Here is an 8,659-nt window from a genome sequence, read left to right as displayed (position 1 = left end):
TCGACTCAGCTCCAGCAGGAATGAATGCGCCCCCCATCAGACGTAACGTTGAAGGACATTGTTTTTCCGCCGACGGTATATTGATATCTCTAACCGCGGCAATTATCAAATTCCATAACAGCGGAACGTCAGAATCCAGGTCTCCATATCGTGCAGGTTGTTTTTCACAGAGAAATGCAATGATCACACACCGTACCGTGCGTGTTGCGTTACTACGTAGCCTCCTCTCTCAGTGCAGCTGGATAACCTGCATCAAAATACCAGCCCCAAGCTCTCTCTCTCTGCCCCTCTTTCTCTCTGCCTATTTCGCTCTCTGCCTATTTCTCTCCCTTTCTCTGCCCATTTCTCTAGCTCACTGCTCTCCCTTCCATCTCTATCACATCTTAAATTTAAGTAGTCCATCCATTCCTGACTATATTAAACTTTACGAGATTACCCAGACTATTTACATTGCCTGCCCCCCTGTTTTTACACTGCTGCTACTCACTGTTTCTTATCTATGCAGTCACTTTACCCCTACCTACATGTACAAATTACCTCGACTAACCTGTACCCCCAACTGGGTATCGGTACCCCCTGTATATATCCTTGGTATTGTTATTTTATTGTGTTACCTTTTATTTTATATTTTAATTTATTTTATTTTGTAAATATTATTTAGTAAATATATTTATTGAACTGAATTGTTGGTTAAGAGTTTGTAGAGTAAGCATTTCACGGTACAACACCTGTTGTATTCGGCCCATGTGACAAATACAATTTGATTGTGTCCAAGTATTGATTTTCTACATTTGTATTTGTATTTATTAGGGATCCCCATTGCCAAGGCAACAGCTACTCTGTACCTGTGTGTGTGTGTGTCTCTTCACAGTCCCCGCTGTTCCATATGGTGTATTTTTATGTTTTTTTAAATCGGATTCTACTGCTTGCATCTGTTACCTCCTAAATAGATCCACAGACAATGCAATCGACATCGCACTGCAAACTGCCCAATTCCACCTGGAAAAGAGAATACCTCTGTAAGAATGCTGTTCATTGACTAAAACTTAGCCTTCAACACCATAGTAACCTCCAAACTCATCATTAAGCTCGGGGCCCTTGGTCTGAGCCCCACCCTGTGCTACTGGGTCCTGGACTTCCTGACGGGCCGCCCCACAGGAAGGCTAAAAACATAATCAAGGACACCAACCACCCAAGCCATGGCCTGTTCACCCCGCTACTATCCAGAAGGCTAGGTCAGTACAGGTGCATCAAAGCTGGCACCAAGAGACTGAAAAACATCTTCTATGTCAAGGCCATCACACTGTTAAATAGCCATCACTAGCCGGCTACCACCCGGTTACTCAACCCTGCACCTTAGAGGCTGCTGCCCTGTATACATATGTAGCAGTGTGATGTTGTTCCCCTAGATTATGCACCAAGTTGCACACAATGACCAGTTCAAATAGGCCAGGTCAAGAGGGAATGTTAATAATTTGATAATAATAATAATAATTCAGTGTATTTTTTTATTTAATTACAGCTGCATAGCTAATGTTTTTCTTTGGTGTACAAACACTTTTCATATCAATATTGTACATACATGTGATTGTAAAAGTTTTGTATATTTTGGTTTGGCCCATTGCGGGTATCTGTATTTCCATACCCCCTTATTGTTCTCTTTTGCCTGACCTTCAGCTAGCAAGGTATGTTGTTCTTGGCTCCGAAATTGTTCAATATAAAACCGTCATAATGTTACACAATGTACTGTTATGCTACCATAAGTTTGTTACAATGTGGACAATATAAAGATTTATGTTAACAAGTTTCACAAAGCTCCCTAACTAGGGTATCTATTGTAACTTGTGAGTACTTGGGACAGTGTTTGAGTGAGTGTCCATGTGCTTGCTCAGGTGCCTGAGAGCTATGACTGCGCCAAGGGTTAACATAATGTGTTCTGTCTCTTCGTGTGCAGGTATGTCTTTATGTTGTCTGAATGATGTTCTGTATCATTTTACTGGTATTGTATGGTGTGCTGTTGTGCATTGAATGTGTGTTGTCTCTTCGTGTGCAGGTATGTCTTTATGTTGTCTGAATTATGTTCTGTATAATTTTACTGGTATTGTATGGTGTGCTGTTGTGCACCCAGCACCTGTTATTTCCTTTTGGTTGTCTTTTGCCTGACCTCCAGCTAGCAAGGTGCCTGAGAGCTAGGACCGCACCAAGGGTTAACATAATGTGTGTTGTCTCTTTGTGTGCAGGGCAAATAAAAATAATTACAGTGCCTTGCGAAAGTATTCGGCCCCCTTGAGCTTTGCGACCTTTTGCCACATTTCAGGCTTCAAACATAAAGTTATAAAACTGTAATTTTTTGTGAAGAATCAACAACAAGTGGGACACAATCATGAAGTGGAACGACATTTATTGGATATTTCAAACTTTTTTAACAAATCAAAAACTGAAAAATTGGGCGTGCAAAATTATTCAGCCCCTTTACTTTCAGTGCAGCAAACTCTCTCCAGAAGTTCAGTGAGGATCTCTGAATGATCCAATGTTGACCTAAATGACTAATGATGATAAATACAATCCACCTGTGTGTAATCAAGTCTCTGTATAAATGCACCTGCACTGTGATAGTCTCAGAGGTCCGTCAAAAGCGCAGAGAGCATCATGAAGAACAAGGAACACACCAGGCAGGTCCGAGATACTGTTGTGAAGAAGTTTAAAGCCGGATTTGGATACAAAAAGATTTCCCAAGCTTTAAACATCCCAAGGAGCACTGTGCAAGTGATAACATTGAAATGGAAGGAGTATCAGACCACTGCAAATCTACCAAGACCTGGCCGTCCCTCTAAACTTTCAGCTCATACAAGGAGAAGACTGATCAGAGATGCAGCCAAGAGGCCCATGATCACTCTGGATGAACTGCAGAGATCTACAGCTGAGGTGGGAGACTCTGTCCATAGGACAACAATCAGTCGTATATTGCACAAATCTGGCCTTTATGGAAGAGTGGCAAGAAGAAAGCCATTTCTTAAAGATATCCATAAAAAGTGTAGTTTAAAGTTTGCCACAAGCCACCTGGGAGACACACCAAACATGTGGAAGAAGGTGCTCTGGTCAGATGAAACCAAAATTGAACTTTTTGGCAACAATGCAAAACGTTATGTTTGGTGTAAAAGCAACACAGCTGAACACACCATCCCCACTGTCAAACATGGTGGTGGCAGCATCATGGTTTGGGCCTGCTTTTCTTCAGCAGGGACAGGGAAGATGGTTAAAATTGATGGGAAGATGGATGGAGCCAAATACAGGACCATTCTGGAAGAAAACCTGATGGAGTCTGCAAAAGACCTGAGACTGGGACGGAGATTTGTCTTCCAACAAGACAATGATCCAAAACATAAAGACAAATCTACAATGGAATGGTTCAAAAATAAACATGTCCAGGTGTTAGAATGGCCAAGTCAAAGTCCAGACCTGAATCCAATCGAGAATCTGTGGAACGAACTGAAAACTGCTGTTCACAAATGCTCTCCATCCAACCTCACTGAGCTCGAGCTGTTTTGCAAGGAGGAATGGGAAAACATTTCAGTCTCTCGATGTGCAAAACTGATAGAGGCATACCCCAAGTGACTTACAGCTGTAATCGCAGCAAAAGGTGGCACTACAAAGTATTAACTTAAGGGGGCTGAATAATTTTGCACGCCCAATTTTTCAGTTTTTGATTTGTTAAAAAAGTTTGAAATATACAAAAAATGTTGTACCACTTCATGATTGTGTCCCACTTGTTGTTGATTCTTCACAAAAAAATACAGTTTTAAATCTTTATGTTTGAAGCCTGAAATGTGGCAAAAGGTTGCAAAGTTCAAGGGGGCCGAATACTTTCGCAAGGCACTGTAAACTAGCAGACCTTCAGTTGTGGCAGCGTCCTAATTAAAATGACACAACGCAGAGTGTTGGTCTGTAGTGACGCCTCTAGCACTGAGAAGCATGACCAACTGGCAAGTGTCTTCACTGACATTTTCAACCTGTCCCTGTCCGAGTCTGTAATACCAACATGTTTTAAGCAGACCACCCTAGTGTTCTTGGGCACAGGGACTAAGGTAACCTGCCTAAATGACTACCGACCTGTAGCACTCACGTCTGTAGCGATGAAGTGCATTTAAAGGCTGGTCATGGCTCACATCAACACCATCATCCCAGAAACCCTAGATCCACTCCAATTTGCATACCACCATAACAGATCCACAGATGATGCAATCTCTATTGCACTCCACGCCGCCCTTTCCCACATGGACAAAAGGAACATCTGCGTGAGAATGCTATTCATTGACTACAGCTCAGCGTTCAACACCATAGTGCCGTCAAAGCTCATCACTAAGCTAAGGACCCTGGGACTAAACACCTCCCCCTGCAACTGGATCCTGGACTTCCTGACGGGCCGCCCCCAGTTGGTAAGGGTAGGTAACAACATATCCGCCACGCTGATCCTCAACACAGGGGTCTCTCAGCGGTGCGTGCTCAGTCCCCTCCTGTACTCCCTGTTCACTCATGACTGCACGGCCAGGCATGACTCCAACACCATTAAGTTTGCAGATGACAACAGTGGTAGGCCTGATCACCGACAACGATGAGACTGTAGGGAGGAGGTCAGAGACCTGGCCGTGGGGGCCAGGACAACAACCTCTCCCTCAACGTGATCAAGACAAAGGAGATGATTGTGGACTACAGGAAAAAGAGGACAGAGCACACCCCCATTCTCATCGACGGAGATGTAGTGAAGCAGGTTGAGAGCATCAAGTTCCTTGGTGTCCATATCACCAACAAACTAACATGGTCCAAGCACACCAAGACAGTTGTGAAGAGGGCACAACAAAACCTATTTCCCCTCAGGAAACTGAACAGTTTTGGCATGGGTCCTCAGATCCTCAAAAGGTTCTACAGCTGCACAATCGAGAGCATGGTTGCATCACCGCCTGGTATGGCAACTGCTCGGCCTCCGACCGCAAGGCACTACAGAGCGTAGTGCGTACGGCCCAGTACATCACTGGGGCAAAGCTCCCTGCCATCCAGGACATCTATACCAGGCAATGTCAGAGGAAGGCCCTAAACATTGTCAAAGACTCCAGCCATCCTAGTCATAGACTGTTCTGTCTGCTACCGCACGGCAAGCGGTACTGGAGCGCCAAGTCTAGGTCCAAGAGGCTTCTAAACAGCTTCTACATCCAAGCCATAAGACTCCTGAACATCTAATCAGATGGCTACCCAGACTATTTGCAATGCCACCCCCCTCCTCTTTTACACCGCTGCTACTCTCTGTTGTTATCATGTATACAGTCACTTTAATAACTCTACCTACATGTACATATTACCTCAATTACCTCAACTAACCGGTGCCCCTGTACCGGTACTCCCCTGTATATAGTATCGCTATTGTTATTTTACTGCAGCTCTTTAATTACTTGTTACTTTTATTTCTTATTCTTATTTGTACTGCATTGTTGGTTGGTGGCTCGTAAGTAAGCATTTCACTGTTGTATTCGGCGCATGTGACTAATAAAATTTGATTTAGGCCACTTTAAGCATCGGCTATCAAAGCAGCTTACAGATCATTGCACCTGTACCTACAGTGGGGCAAAAAAGTATTTAGTCAGCCACCAATTGTGCAAGTTCTCCCACTTAAAAAGATGAGAGATACTTATTTTCCACCATAATTTGCAAATAAATTCATAAAAAATCCTACAATGTGATTTTCTGGATTTTTTTTCTCATTTTGTCTGTCATAGTTGAAGTGTACCTATGATGAAAATTACAGGCCTCTCTCATATTTTTAAGTGGGAGAACTTGCACAATTGGTGGCTGACTAAATACTTTTTTGCACCACTGTAACCCTGTAAATAACCCATCCAACTACCTCATCCCCATATTGTAATTATTATATTTTTTTTTGCTCCTTTGCACCACCAGTATCTCTACTTGCACATTCATATTACTCAACTTGTCACGTTCTGACCCTAGTTCTTGTGTTATTTCTTTGTTTTAGTTGGTCAGGACATGAGTTGGGTGGGCACTGTCATCTGTGATCTTTGTGATATGACTTTCTTTCTTTAAGCACGTACTGATGTCACTTCATATTTTTGTTCTTAAAGTCTACAAACGCTCTACGTTTATTCACTCTGTGAGGGTTGGATCTTATATGCTACTTTTATTATTGTCCTGTAAATGGTTCAGTGCCTACAATTTAGGCTGTGTGTAGAATGGGGCATAAAGGAAATTACCTCTACTAATAAATTACTACTAGAATATAGTGATAAGGAAAACAGCATACACATTTGGCTTGTGTATTCATTTGCCTATAACTAATCATAATTCCATTATTTTTACAGAAAAAGAGAATACTTCAAAATGAGAAGATCCTGCCATGGTAAAGATGACTGGGAGGACATAAAGTGTAGCAGGACACATTCAGCTGTGGGGTCTTTGTAATGCAGGGTTGATAGTTAGATTTTCAATAATGAGTGGTTAGCTTTTATGTGACAATTAGGTCAAAAACTCTATTTTATTTGTTGGTGTAGATGGCCAAGGAAGTTGCACAGAACTTCCCCAACATCCCCTCCCAAATTGATATGGAACCTTCAAAAACACATGGAGCAACTGCAAAAAGAAATGGCTGAGGATATACTAAAAATGTCTGGTATGTAATGACAAAGTAAATGTCAATTCTTTATTTTTATGTAGTTGGGACAGCCATATGTTCAGTTCATACCTATGATTTCGGAGTTCAACAAAGCCAACAACTGCTTCATGTGTGCCACTGATAAAGAACCTGGATGTGGCCCAAAGACTGACTGGGTTAGTAACTTTATTTAACATGTTTATAATCTTTTGACAACAGTAACGGCATGTCAGACAATTCACGATATAACACAATGGATGGATAATTTGTAATTCGTCATACTGCATTAATATTTGATATTATTTATAACGTGTTCCGCTTTGTTTTGATTGGATGTTTTGCATGCCAACGGTGGTTCCATGTGTTGTAACTAGGAATGAAGACAAAAGGGTTCAACATAGGAAATAACACAAACTGGAAGTGCAGTCTTTGTTGTTGAAAACGTATGCTATACCCCATCCACACTGAAGAGGCTCTGAAATGTACATCAACCAGGGATAAAGAGAAAGTTAACATTGTGAAATGTTTCATGCTTAATTGAAGTTAAGCGTCTGTTGACATGTTGGAAAATATTAAAGGTCTACAATTTCTGTTTAATTTGTCAATATTCCATTTTTATTCATTGATTTACTGGCCCCCATTACTGTGGTTACATGTTCAGTATATGTATTGACCAGACTACCTCACCAGCTCACTCTCCATCCCTGTTCAGTATATGTATTGTCCAGACTACCTCACCAGCTCACTCTCCATCCCTGTTCAGTATATGTATTGTCCAGCCTACCTCACCAGCTCACTCTCCATCCCTGCTTTGGACAATTATTAGCATGACTCTCGTACTTTGCCCTTTTCCTTTATGGTTGATATTAACGACGAAAGGAGATATTATCTGTCTCTGTCCTATTGTGTACCACTGTTAAATACTGTGGAAAAATAAAAAACTGGGAAAATAAGTACTTAGAACTACCAATTATTGTAGATAAATATTAAAGAAAAGGGTAAACACAACACTGGACTGAACCCCCTAATTTTCAAACTAATATTAATGTAACGTAAACTCACCCCATTCCATACAAATGTGCGTAACCGCGACATTCAAACGAGGCTACAAAGAAAACTAATGGGACTGTAGCGACTGTGTTGACTAGGGGGCGTGAACTAGGTTTCTATACAAGCGTTGATCGACATGGTAATGGCTCTATAGTATTGGAGAAAAGTTTAAAAAACTGACCTTCCGTTACATCTTGACGTGTCATGTCGTAACGTACAGCACGCATAAAGCAACTATTTCTGTCTTACAATCTCTCTCCACCAGGTGTAGCACTTCTATCATCCTTTAAAAACAAGAAATGGACAGTAAGTAAGGGGGGGATACCTAGTCATGTTTTGCTTCATAATTGCATGCGATCATCATTCTCAAAGCCGCTGTTTACTTCTAAGATCACTTTGGCACTGCCCTAAAACCCGATTCAAATTCGACACAAATGTTCAAATAGGTATGTAATGACACATTATATAAACTATTTATAGTGTTTTATTTACATTTTAGAGGCGATAAGGTGATAAGTTGGACAGATCTAGTGAAAAAAGCTATTTTCCCACACGACAACATCTGTCCTTCTCACTATCACGCATTAGTTTCGCTTCAACACCCGCCATTTTTAAAAAGACCGACGGGGCTCATTGCCTGCTTGAATTATGCAGAAACGGGCAGAGTTTAGGTCATGTAATTGATTTTGTTGGAAAGGGGAGAAATTGTGCTTTACAATGGTATTGACATTACAGTGATCTGGAAGTATTACGTTTTTGGGGCGCTAAAATAAGGGCAATTGTACGGACCAAGGCGATGTAGGAGTTTACGTTACAACAATATAGAAGATACATGACTAGAGGTTATGTAATATGGGTGCATATCCACTGCATGCTTCTTAGGTGTGCAATTGACATGACCAAGGGGCTTTTGCAAATTTGAAACTATGAAAAATGTATGTTACACCTCGT

The sequence above is a fragment of the Oncorhynchus mykiss genome, chromosome 6, assembly GCF_013265735.2.
Source record: "Oncorhynchus mykiss isolate Arlee chromosome 6, USDA_OmykA_1.1, whole genome shotgun sequence".
Taxonomy (NCBI): Eukaryota; Metazoa; Chordata; class Actinopteri; order Salmoniformes; family Salmonidae; genus Oncorhynchus; species Oncorhynchus mykiss.
Note: the sequence above shows the minus strand (reverse complement) of the source record.